General features: G+C 46.6%; 1 protein-coding gene across 1 annotated transcript in view; it reads left to right on the top strand.

Annotated features, from left to right (window-relative positions):
• Positions 1 to 2,447: 2,447 nt before the first annotated feature.
• The window catches only part of LOC135898906 (uncharacterized), a 155,883-nt gene continuing 145,029 nt past the window's right edge, over positions 2,448 to 13,301 (top strand). The window contains exon 1 of the mRNA XM_070536623.1: positions 2,448 to 2,897. The gene's annotated coding sequence lies outside the window, so the exon portion shown is untranslated. The remainder of the gene's footprint in view (positions 2,898 to 13,301) is intronic.

Below are 13,301 nucleotides of genomic sequence, written 5' to 3' on the forward strand. Positions count from 1 at the left end.
GTGGCCTCAATTATGAGATGGTTTATGTTATTCCATTTTTAGCAGTCTCTTCTCTTAACCTTTGCTGAACAAAATGAGTTTGCTATTACTTTATTTACGAGCACCTTACGTTCTTTGCATATCACGCAATGAGAACCACTTGACGATCGGCAAAACCGGTTGTGCCTGTGCGTTCTTAGCGCAAATGCTTTCAATGGGCACGTCTTTCGTATCGGCTGTTATAAGGAAAAAAAAATTCGTTCTTAAACTCGCGTTGCCAACCTTGGTTTTCCGGAAACGTCGAGTGCGTTACATTGGCAACTGTAGTACTTCTATCACTAGAAAAGTATCTCAGGCAAGGTTTCTTTACTTGCATTAGTACTCACGTAATGGAATGGATGAAACTGCTCGCAGACAAACGCTATACATTTTTTTTTACATGCTTAAAATACTTGTAACCGTGGTGGCCTGTGCCTGGTTTTGTCGAACTTCTGGCAGGAGCTAATGGATCAGCACAGAGAAATTGATAACATTGTCATGGTCAGAAACGGTTAGAATACGTCTATAATGCTAGCACAAGATGTCACATTCTACTCTTGGAGCACGGGAAATTTTTAATACCAGCGTGTGCACAGCCGGGTATCTTTGTTTCATCTTCGCATCTCACCCCGACTTTGCCGACGGAAAGATACCCTGCTTTGTGGGCTATGCTTGTGGGAGCAGGCGTCCCAAAATTTCCTGCCTTCCGTATTCCAATGGCTGACAACGCTGCTTGTGGTGACTGTGGTATCGAGGAGACATGTGAACACCTTTTGCACGTCTATCGTCCATGCAGAGTACAGAGAGAGAAAAACTTAAAAAATTAATTAAACCATGGCTGTTTACGTGCCAAAACCACGTTCTGATTATGAGCCATGACGTAGTGGGGGACTCCGGAAATGTGGACCAGCTGGGGTTCCTTAACGTGCACCTAAATCTATGAACACGGGTGTTTTCGCATTTCGCCCCCATCGAAATGCGGCCGCCGTAGCCGGGATTTGATCCCGCGACTTCGTGCTTAGCAGCCCAACACCATAGCCACTAAGCAACCGCGGCTGGTCCACAGAATCGCTCACCACTGCACTAGCTCTCACTGATGATATGCAATTGTCAGAAATCATCTTGCAACGCAGACCTCCGAAGCAGTCGCAGCAGATGGGCACGACTTTATTGTTGCAATTCTCAAGGACAAAAAGACCTTGACAATCTACTTTACTGTTATGATTTGCCGCGAATGACTGTGACCTAGCGCATTTGCTTTTTTATTTTTTAAACATATTTTTTAGAGCTGAACCTCAACACCACAGAAGTGAGTAGCTAATAGAATTTTTCATTCCAGTTAACCTCCCATTAACCTTCATGCTTTTCTCCTTTCTTTCGTCTGTTATTAGCAGAAGCAAGTTTTCCGCGAGGGTGGACTTTGACTTACAGGTGATGGGGCTCAGTAGACGAGCACATAATACGAATTTCAATACAATGAATCTTCAATCGCCGAAGACTTTTTTCTCCGAGAGCAGTTGATTCTCCTGTCTACGAAATTACCACTCATTTAAACATGATTTACAGTTACCATACATTCTGGATACCTAACTCAATGGCACCATAGATAAAGTGCGGTTGTCGCCTTCTTTTTCGGGACCACAGCGCATTTTCCAAAAACGATCACCTACTTCACGAAATTGCGAGTGTCGCGATACGTCGCCTACCGTACTATAAGGAGTGCCGGCGACGGAACGTGGGATGGCCAAAATTGCAGCCTTCACCGAAGAAGGCCGTCGCGTGGTTGCAGAAAAATATAAAAATAAAGGCAGGGTGGGAGGGGGGGGGGCAACTACAGCCCGACCTCGTGCCTCTGTAAGTATCCCTACGCAGGCACGAGGATAACGGTTGTTGACATATCGAGGCGCAGGAAAAAGGGGTCGGGCGGGCGGGCGAGGGTTGAAGTAAGGTCGCCGTGATTAACCCTGGAACAAGCAGCCGAAAGAAACAGCAACGACAAAGACAACCTATCAGCCCACAATGCACCAACTAGCAAAGGGAGCCACGAGCGCGGAAACAGGAACGATCGGGCAACCCTTCAAGGGAGCCGGCCCCCTTATAACCACGCGCGAGCGCTGATTGGTCCGCGCGGGAAGTGACGTCGTCAAAAAGGCGCGCTCACGCGTTCGCGCGCGCGCGCACGCACGTACGCACGCACGCACGAAAAAACTTGCGACGGAGCGAAGCGCGGAGACGGGAGCAGAAGGCGAAGAGGAGGGGGTAGAAGAGAGAGAGAGAGAAAAAAAAAAACTAAAGCGCGACGCGGGTTTCCAATATGGCGTCGGGCACACTTCCGGCACAACGCCCACGCGCACAGAGCGCGCGCGCGTCAGCCGGACCGGGGGGTACAAAAGCGACGGCGGCGGACGGCTCCGATCCCGACTCCGGAGTCAGGACCACCCCAAACGCGTGCGCGGGACGCTTTCGAAGAGAGAGGCGCGAAATCCGAGAGCGAGCCGAGTGTGCGAACCCAGTAGAGAGGCTCCTCCTTACAGGTGTCTTCGAGCGAATAGAAAGCCAGTAGGTGTAGCAAGCGAAAAGAGGGACGCAATACGGGACAAGAGCAGAACCGCACTTTGTTTCCGACTTCGTCCCGTAGTTATCATTGCCGCCTGTTGAGCGGCTCAGCGTGGCAGTATCCGCGTTAGTGACTTTCCTTTAGATCGGCAACAGCTGCGAACGAAAGCCGGCCTCTGACTCGAGTTGGGGAAGGAGTGAAGAAAGAAAGAAAGAAAGAAAGAAGTCAGGGACGAAACGACCAGTGCAGCGACTTCGCCTTGAAGCATCCCGCTCCTGAGTTTGCCCCTTCGTCCGCTGTTGGAGAAAGACCTGCCGAAAGAGTGAGTTACTTGGTGCGACGCCTTTATACCTATAGCGTAATGCGAGAGCCCACTTTGCTGCACGCGGAAAATTGTCGCACATCTTGAGAGGCTACTTGGCACGTTTGATTAAGAGTTACCCTCACGATGCAATGCAGCCTTGCGAAATTTGAGAGTGCGGAACGTCACGATTGGGCGTACCGCTAATGTTTGATAATTTTAATCACCCTCGTGGGCGACCTAGAGAAATGTGTCACAGTAATGTTACGAATAGAGAGAGTGAGAAAGAGTCGAGGGAATTTATATTTGTGAAATTTCAACGTGCTTGGATACTAACGCAGTCACAATTGCTACATTGATTCGAGGCCAAGTGCAGTGCTGCTACTCAGAACGGCCCAAGTGGCTGGTGTGTTTTGTTCAAGTTTTAATGAAACGAGTGGAACCAATTTAGGTCGAATTAGTTACATCGCACAACAAATGACCTAATAGTAAGGAAGGTGCTCAAGTATGTCACATTTTGATGTTGGGAACTTTGTGCCCGTTTGTGTGCGCGTATATCTAAGATGACAGATGACATATATCTAAGATGTATGAGCTGTAGACTATTCACAATGAACTCGTGCGCGCTTGAATGAAAATTTCTAGCATGCAACCAATGGTTCTGCCATGTTATCGCCAAGAAGTTGGATTTTTCTTTTCGCACTGTTTTCGTTTGGAACCAAACGTCGAGTTGCAGCATTGCGCAGATTTTCGTGCGACCTACGCAGTGCATCAACGTGGTCGGTGCACCTATACCGCGAAATAATCTTATTTTTCGTTTTGCGAGTTTGACGTTCAAGAAGATTCTGGGGAAAAAGTGTACTAGGACGTCTGTCTTAACCATTTTTAGCTGAAGAATATTCTTTATTAGGAGCTTCTAGTTTTCGCCTTCGGTTACTTTTTTCGCACACGTCTCGGTAAGGTGGGGCCGTATCACCTTTTGAAAACTAACGGCTGTCTCCGACGTTTCTTATGCGGTTTCAAATGGCGAATGCTGCCGCTATTCACTGATAACTATTAGCTCAACTACCTGCAATCATTAGAAGAAAATAAGAAGAACGAACAATTTATTCTTGAAGACATTTATAATGCTGGCGGCTGCTTTTCAGCATTCGCTTGTTTAAAAGAAACTATAGAAGATTGAGCTTGAAAAATGTGTTTAGAAGGTGTTTCTATTCGTTAGTTTTGTTGTAGTAATTTGCGGGAGGATGTGGCGGCCAGAAAGTGTGTACAGTTTGTACTGGAAGTCGTGAACCTGCTCAACAGCACCTCAGTCGATGAACATATACACGAACAGCTGATATATGTGTGTCCTGGGGCTCTATAATTCCAATATGTTTTATTCCAATCTACTGACATCAGATTTACATAAACGCCGATGTAGGCATCGGGTGGTCATCCGGAGCCCTGTTTGAACCACCCGATCAAACGCTGTCCTCTTTCATAGGAGGCCGCTATAGTCTGGTTTCAAAGCAAATAACATTGCCTACTTTGACAGGTTTTTCTTATTGAATTGTCTGGCAAGAGGCGTGGAGCACGCAGAAATGCACAGAGCTTCAGTGGGGCCGAGCTAGCGCAGTGAAAGTCGATAACCGAATGTGGAGGGTAGTGCCGGCGTCTGGGATTGGACCGCTTCCCCTGGCTTAGCTTGCGGTGGCTGGTCGAAAATCGCGGTGGCGTGCAACGGGAGGTTTTAAAAATGTCACTAAAACGAAACCTCAGCGAAAACTCGGCAGAGCGATGTCTTACACGTACTGAAAGGGTTCGACAACGTTACACTGCCACCTAAAATGCTTTCATGAAGCAGTTTTAGTACTGCGCCACGACGATATGTACGCAGCACGCATGGGCTTTGCGGAACGTAGCAGCGCGTGTGACGTCATGGATTTCAGTAGTCGGAAGTGCCTACGTACGTAAGCAACGAGCGTCGTTAGACGCCGGGCGCTCTCGCGCTGCGTCGGACGATATTTAGGCCTTCAAAAGACGCCACATTTAATACGGATGCAATACACGAATTACGTCGAGAAAAAAATGGCTGTGGCCTAGCTAAGGTTAAGCCCAGGATGCGAAGCATACTAGCCTTTATTTTAACGCGACAGCGTTAAGGAGCTCGTGTCGCAGTGAAGCTGGTGTCGTCGGCTCAGGCGTGCGTCGCTTGCTCAGGCGCACATTTCGTTGTCGCGCCGAACGCTGCGTTGCTCGACGCTCACCGCGTCCGATGCGGGGCGCGTAGTCGCTGCGCCGTAGCCCTTGGCGGGTCGACGGGACACCCCTTGGCGGGTCGACGGGAACGCTGTCGCGTTCCACTCTTGAAGGCGAAGCTTAAGCGTCCGCTTTGCAGTTGTTATGACGTCATATGGTAGCTACGCGGCCGCGCGCGGCGCAGCAAGGAAGAGCGTGGTTGTGCGGCTAGTATGCTTCGTATAATAAAAACTCAGCACTCACTTTCTGAGGCTGGCGCGGTCATTTGCGACGAACTGCCCGAACAGGAGGTTCAGCTTCTCGCGCAAACAGTGAGCGCTTTCTTAAAAACAAAGTTCATATTTTTTGCTCTCGATTTGAAGAATCCTGGAATTGGTTCTGCGCATTCACTTCACGTAGCAAAGCCAAAGCGCAGGACATCGAAAAGTACAGCCTTCTGCTGGTCGCCTTTGACGGCGCCACTTTCGAAACTCTTCTGTCTCGCGCTCTCCCGAACAAACGAGAACCACGAGAGTAGCATGCAAGGCTCCCGACGTACGCGCGCAAACATCGAATGCGTGCTTACTTGGCGGCCGCGTACGCATCAAGTGCCATTCGTGTTGCGTTTTGCACATGCATGCTTTGCAGAGCGTAGCGATCTCACGACGCAACACCGTTGCCTACGCAAGGTACGCAGTAGCAGAACTGTCTATTATACGCAAATAATCCGTTTCCCCAGCAGCTGCGAGTAGTCAGTGCCAGAGCGATCGGTAGGCAGACGTCTTCCTATTCCTTTCGTAACGGGGCAGTCTCCAGTTATTCCAAAAAAAGGCCGGTTTGTTCGTCATACTAATGCAACTTTAGTGTGTACACCTCATTTGGACGTGATCAATTATTGCGGTTTTGTGACGTCACGTGACAGAAAGTCGAAGTGGGCACCACTCGAAAACGTTTGACAAATAGCGGAGGGCTAATGGCCCCAAATGTGTGGAATCTGAAATAATTATTTTTACGTTGTTCGGCCTTACCATGCCTAATCAGTGCACACACGTCATGGGGAGTTTTCGCGGTTTTCGTGACGTCGCGTGACAAGCAGGAGAAGAGGGGGGTAGCCCGAATTTTTTCGACGAATTGGGAAGGGCTGGTTGCAGACATGGTATAGAAACAGTTTGGAATAGCTATACTTTATTGAGCCACTGTGTTCCACCTATCCGAAGAAAGGACTGAAACCTTGGAGGTGCACGACTCTGAACGGCAATAAAAACATGGATTGCGCCGTTAGGGCCATAGTGTCACGGCCCATAATCGCAAATGTCATGCGTACTCCGCCAGCAATAAAATTTCCGCATCCCTCTTGGCAGGGAAATGAATATTTGGGGTTTTACGTGCCAAAACCACTTTCTGATTATGAGGCACGCCGTAGTGGAGGACTCCGGAAATTTTGACCACCTGGGGTTCTTTAACGTGCACCTAAATCTAAGCACACGGGTGTTTTCGCATTTCGCCCCCATCGAAATGCGGCCGCCGTGGCCGGGATTCGATCCCGCAACCTCGTGCTCAGCAGCCCAACACCATAGCCACTGAGCAACCACGGCGGGTCTCTTGGCAGGGAGTCTAATGCGGCCAAGGGACGCCCGCAGTTTGTCGCAGCTTATTAAACTCCGTGTAACCGACGTGCAAGACAATATGCGAACGAGAACGAACAGTATCTACATGAAAAGCAAAAAAAAAAATCTCGCAGCTACTTTATTGCTCACTCTCGCACATGCTATGGCAATGTACCGCGTTACCAAAGGGCCCTCTCTCCAGTGAGCCCGAATGGGAAGAAGCCCTCAAAAGCCCGGACCTCAAACTACAACTCAAGGCCGTCCAGAGGGCCCAAGAACTGGCGGAGCGTCACCACGTTCCCGTCCCGACTTGGGTGTCGCCTACGGTTTCTGCCGGAGGAGTTCCCCGCATGGGATCTCCAACGGATTGAAACTCCTCAGGACTTCAATAAAGTTCTTGACTGACTGGCAGCTGCGACCTCCACCCGGCCTCGTTGCAGCGTTTACAACCTGCTGTCACTGACAGAACAATTTCGTTCAGAGTCAGAGCAAGAATTCTAAAAAGTGCGGAACATTTGTATTTTACATATTCCTTCAAGGTGTGCAAAGCACGGATACTTTTGAGGATAAAAAACCTTGGCAAAAGCTTAAATGATATTGCGCGACATAAAAACGACACGGACGTGAAAGAAGACGACACACCAAGTGCAACACGTCCGTGTCGTTTTTATGTCGCGCAATATCATTTAAGCAATGGATTACCAACTTGCCCGGAATGCTGCTCGCTTGGCAAAAGCCCTCGCAGCGTTATATGAGGATTAGGCTCCAGAAGTTGCCATTGTCGCCAAATAGCAGTTAAACAGAAGTTGCGCGCTCGCTTAGCAAAAAAGAACGCCTGCCTTTTTCCCGGAAAGGTTTTTGCTTTTGACCAATCCTAACTTCTTAAAAGAGGAGCAGGAGAACGCTTCAGCCACTGCGGTTATCAATGTGTTCACGCATAAAAACATCGAACAGTCCAGATATGGTTTATCTGTGGATTAATATGAAGCATAAGAGAACTGCACCTGAACAAGACAAAATTAAATGAAGAAACACGTAGGACAAGTATTTCTGCCAAACTCCTGCTCTTCTCACAACCCATTCCTATACCGACTCCCCCTTTACTGTCTTTGTGTATTTAAGGTCGATGTCATGGGCGAAGCCTGACTCACCGTATGTTTCTTAAAGGGAAAACTAACTTCTTACTACACATTTTGTACACAAAACGGAGGTTTTTGGTAGCACGCGAAGGCATTGTACAAGATGCGGGGAAAATTTGAGCTCGTAGCTATGCTTTGAGGGCAGAGTACTCTTTTTTTTCTTTAATAATATGCACCACTAAATTGCTTTTCTGCGGGAAAAAAGTCAGAATTTTTCTATGTTGGGAAAAGGCCAGTAACGATAAACCGCCGCAAGCTTCTTATTTTCTTAAACATAAATGCCTGAAATCTTGAAGCCTGCATATAACTTATATATAACACACCAGTTAGAGATAATTAGGCTGACAATAATATAATAAAAATAATGTTCTCAGTAGAACAGCGTCTTTCCTTCGGGAGAGACATGACGAACTGCATATTTACTGAGCAGGATCGATTGCTCTGTGTTTGCTTAAACTTAGAAACTCTAATTGCATCCCTTCTACAAAGTCAGGTTCATTTGCAGGCCTAACGGGAAGCTCTTTCCTATCTCACATGGAGCGCTCAAAAGGCGAAGAACCATTTGCCCCTTCACTGATTGCCCTTTCAATTTGCAGGAAGCGATGGGCTATTTTGCTTCTAAAGGATCTTTTACAACATGCCAAGAGCACTTTCAAAATTAAACTTTGCCCAAATACACCAGTAGTGTTTTCATCTTTTTCGCTAGTGTTTGTTTTCCGTCAGGGGTTCTTCACGGTTACTTAAAAGGAACTACTGTCGCTTCCAAAGAGAGCTTTGAGGAAGAGTAGCATATAGAAATTCCTCGGGGCAAGCCTACGAGAAAGCTTTGACAAAATTCTCGAGGATCCATGCGATTTGCATGCTCTAACGAGTTCCAGGTATGAAGTGCTTCGTCAATCAACGTGACCAAGTAACTTCAAGTTGGCACGATATGAAATCTTTCTTTTTTTTTATTTCATGGTGACTTGGACTTGTACACCACGAGAGTAAAACGTTAGAATATCAACCTCATCACAGCTCTCCATGGATGATGAGTTTATTGAAAACCACATCACTTTTTCGGTCGGTCTTCTTTTCACTGTTCCCGCTGCGTTTATTATATTAGCATTAGCGAATGGTAAATTGCGCTTCCGGGGCAGTCTGAGTACTTGAAGAGAACAAACCGACTGCGACAACATCCACTTTCCTTGACCAGACTTTACCATATGCAGACTCAACATTGAATGGACTATTCTCTTTTGGATCAAACCTATGACAACGTTAACGTAAAACTTGCGGTAAAAATCTGCAAGTATAACTGTTAACCCCTACAAACTGTATGCCATAGCTTATGACTGAAATTCGCTTAATTCTTCGGCAGCCTTAACAATTACTACAGCGATGAGAGAAGTAAAATGGTTAATTCCTGCGTTCCTTTAGAATGCATCGTCGTTTCAGTAGAAATGAAACAGGGTACGAAGAGTAGGCACTACAAGCGTTCGTTGTGTCTACTCTTCCCGTCTTTCTTGCCTTTACGCTACAGCTACAACGCTTTTCCTGAAATGAATTGCCCCCTCCCCCGTACCTTTTATTTTTCTTTATTATTTTTTGGGCAAGGTGGCCCAAGTACCTTGGCATTTAAAGTCGAGCGCGAAGGCGTTTGCCCACTCGAGCTAGGGCTCGCCGCATTTGCTCCGTCCACGTTTCAGCAGAGACACCAAAAAAGCGGCTGTGTGTACACGAGCTTAGCTGACCGCGGTTTAAAAGAGGTGCCCTAGTTGTCATACTCAGTGTCTTCCACGGGACACAGATTATTTACGCTTATTAAAATTTTGTTACACCAAGAAATTTTGATATGCAGATGCCCAATAGCTCAGCTTGGCTGAAAGAGTTACTTCGCACTGTTAATTGAACTTTAATTGCAAAGAGCTGTACACTATACAATTTCAACACACAGTCTCATAATTATTTAGAGGCACTGTAATGATGTATGCAGTGTTGTTCCTGTTTTCTTTATTTGAACCACGTACCGATACAAAGAAAAGCTATGTGTAAATTTTTAAGGCAGGGGACGCTTCAAAGACGGGAGTGCTGGCTTCCACTTGCGGTAACACCTGGCTACAAAGGAAGTCCATACGGGACCCTCTTAGAGAAGCCTACGCAGTTGAAGAAAATATTATCTGGTAGGGGAACTGAACCCAATACCCAGGCTAACCCGGGTGGGTAGATTGCAGGGTTAGAGTGAATCAAACGGTTACTTAAAGCAGATCTTGTGCGCACAATAAAGAAGTGAGTTATACGGAAATCCTCCAAATGATTGCAATACCTTCTAGAATATTTCTCTTGTTCTTTTTTCTTTTTCTTCCTCTTTTTGTCACCGTTCTAATTTGGCGTGGACAGGTTTCCCATTTGCTCTTCGTTCCACTAGGACAATTACTAGGTTTTCAACATACAAGTGATCAAACCAGACGAATTTTTTTTTCGGCTTCTAATTTAGATACTCGTCCAATATGAAAGGCAACACCGGATAAAAAACCCGGCAATTTTCCTTGTGTGTGCTTGTAATGAGGAAACGTTCCATGAGCACGATTTTTCTACAGGAGAACAACACAACAAATAGCAGCGAGTGAAGTTCAGAATTTCATATTTGCAGGAATCGCGGTTCGAACACAGATGAAGGGTTCCATTTCATATTGGACGAGGATGTACGTTCTCAAGGTGGTGATATTGTAGCGATAGCTTTTCCGATGGGATTCGTTCACGTACTTTTCACACTTCGTCAGTCGTCAAAGTGATGCTTCGGCCACGTTATCAATGGAATCAGCCACCCGTGAACGATGGATGATAAGTACTTCACAGAATCGAGTGGAAAGCATTACTGCCTAGATCGCGGCCCAGAGCAAATACAATGCTGCAGTTGCGCTTTCTGTGAGGTGTCGGAGGCGCTTTGACTTACTATAAAACATTCCCAAGAAACTTGTCATTGCGAAACATCATAATGCCCAGGCCCCATCGAAGACTTAGGACGTGAAGGCAAGCATTTTAGTTTAGATCACCCCACCGCACAATAATCCTTACGTGCATCTGCAGAGCCACCTGTGGCTTCGCTTGACTCCTCCACAGGCATCGACCAGCTTCATTTTTCACAAATAAACCGAGCGTTATTTGCTAAAGGACGCGCTGAGCAGAGCCGGAGATTAGTCCTAAATTATGACGGAGCTGGACAAATGAAAAAAAAATAAAGTGAGCGACGCAGCTTTTATTGCTTTGTGCATCTTGCGCAGCACCTTTATAATTCAAGTATGGTCCAACTAGTCCGCAAGAAAGTATTATTGCTTACCGCGCTTACTTTCACCCTCTCATTTCTCTCCCTATTTTTCTCCCTGTTTGCACCTCGGCGAATGTTCTGACATTCTTTGGTGCTTTTCAGTCGTGAATCGATCGCCCGGCCTGGCACACCGGCAGTCCACATGCTGGCGATGACAGCGGCATTATTAAAGGACAAGTTTTGCCACGTCATTTGGCAAATGCTAAATGATGCAGGGATTGTTTTGCGCAGCTTGTACACGGAGGGTGGCGGCCAAGGTACGCGTCGTCATGAGAGAAGCCTGTACTTGACGTTCCGCAAGAGATTGAAGAGTGCGCCGGAGCAATACACACATCTAATAAGCCGCGGTGCCACCCCGCTGACCAATGGTGCTGCTTTCGCTTGAAAGCAGCAACTGTGCCTCACTTCGCACTTCTACCTTTTTTCATTAAGTTTGACCACCCAAGAAAAAACTGCCGGGTAAGCGGAAGCCGGTTATTAACGTTTTGGCAGACACTGTGCGCAAGGATACGTACGTGTTAGTGCATACGCAATGTTGCGATGCATGTAGTTTCTTCGCTTTCTGATCAGTTTCTCGGAGAGTAAACTTCTACCACGCTTGTGCTTCTATTCAAGAAGCACCGGTTATATGAGATTATGCATTCGCCGCGGCGCTTTCATCTTTCTTTAGAATCATCGCCATGACTACCGGGGAAGGAAGATTGTAGAATGAAGCTCCATACTTAGGGTGAAATGTAAATCAGATCTCTTTGTTGAGCAACCATTGCCAGTGATCGTTTTCGTTTTTGCCATATGTCGTGAACGTAAACGTAACCGTGATCTTTAAGCGTGATTCAGATACTGTTCTTGAACATAAATACGTATCTGCAGCGGTAGCCGAGTACCTATGGCAATGTACGGCTGCGCTCGAGGTCGGAGGTTCAACCCCATCCGCGGCGGAACGCAAGTACCCTCGTGTACCATGCAATGGGTGCACATAAACAATCCCAGCCGGTGAGAATTAGTCCATCGTCCCCCTCTCCGGTGTGCGTCATAATTAGTTCGTGGTTCTGGCCCGTAACGACCCACAATTTAACATAAACACAAATACTATAATAAAACAAGCTGGATAAAAAGCTGATAGTTGTTATTTTTAAAATATTTTATATAGTTAAATACCTAAAGTCTAAGCATGCACAATGTACGCAATCGTCATGAAACAGACGTTTGTTTCATTGCACCATTCATTTAAGTTTTGCCTCACGGAATACCACAGCATGCCCCCTTGTTTGCCAAACTTGGTTTACGTATAGCCTTGCGGCGAGAAGTGTAAAGGCTTACCCTCCGTTCCTCGTCTATTTAGCGGTGGTGACTTTATATGAGTTTCACATTTGTACTCTTCTTTATTTAGGCTGCCATAAGTATTTTGTGCACAATATTTTCTCTAGAACAACTACACAAAATATTTCTTTCTCATCACCACCCCTGGCCCAGTACTGTTGGGATCGCGACGCTTAACATCTGTCATGGACATGTGTGGTAGCCGAACGTACCTACAATTTTTTTTAGTTATCGGCTCCTGTGGTTTAAGATTGCCTCGTTGCGATCAATGGTGAATCAGAAGCGCTTGAAGAAAGCCTCTACAACGAAGTTTACTCAAGAAGATGATGTGTGAATGCGCTGCGAAAGTTATGTTTATATGTACCACCGAAAAAACAAAGCCGTACGCCATACACCCACACAAACACACACACACACACACACACGTTCTCTCTCTATTCATTTATTCAGCTCCTATCGCAGCTCGTGCATGATAGAGAAGAAACATGAAAGTCACAATTCTATGTTTCAAGTCGTCACATCACGAAACTCAGCTAATGGAATAATACAACGCATCAGGAGAAAAAAAAAGTGAAAAATTTTCTGATGAACGAATATATTTGCACGAGCACGATTGAGGCATACCACGATTTAGGTTGTGCAACAATTGATTGGTGTTCAAACACACACGGAGCTTCTGTAAAGTTCCGGTCCTCCTGTTCCTGATCGCTTTTCCACTTGCTGTGATGGTACCAAGCTCCCATAAGCGTAGTGCACCGCAGAGGTGCCACTGATGGCCACCTAGCGGGCGCTTCCCAAAGTACGATCGGGAGCAGTAGCAGAGTACAACCCT

The sequence above is a fragment of the Dermacentor albipictus genome, chromosome 3 (genome assembly GCF_038994185.2).
Source record: "Dermacentor albipictus isolate Rhodes 1998 colony chromosome 3, USDA_Dalb.pri_finalv2, whole genome shotgun sequence".
In the NCBI taxonomy this organism is placed as follows: Eukaryota; Metazoa; Arthropoda; class Arachnida; order Ixodida; family Ixodidae; genus Dermacentor; species Dermacentor albipictus.